Here is a 291-nt window from a genome sequence, read left to right as displayed (position 1 = left end):
CGATTTAAATCATGTTTGTCGTAATTAGCTTGTTTTATGCGATCGCACGTTGCTTCGTTCCGTGAGCAACGCGCACTAAACCGTTGTCGTGTACCTTCGTGTACCGCGATCTGTATTGTCGACACGCATAAAAAAGATCGAAACTCTGATGTAACAATAACGGAAGTGTACGCTTACGAAACCGAGGTAATTTTGGCACGATTCTCAGAAAAATAATAACCACTCGCTCGTGCTCGCGTGCATTCGTGTTAACAAATCGATAAAAAAATTACATCGTCGCGTCGAAGTGTC

The sequence above is a fragment of the Trachymyrmex septentrionalis genome, unplaced genomic scaffold, assembly GCF_001594115.1.
Source record: "Trachymyrmex septentrionalis isolate Tsep2-gDNA-1 unplaced genomic scaffold, Tsep1.0 scaffold87, whole genome shotgun sequence".
Classification (NCBI taxonomy): domain Eukaryota; kingdom Metazoa; phylum Arthropoda; class Insecta; order Hymenoptera; family Formicidae; genus Trachymyrmex; species Trachymyrmex septentrionalis.
Note: the sequence above shows the minus strand (reverse complement) of the source record.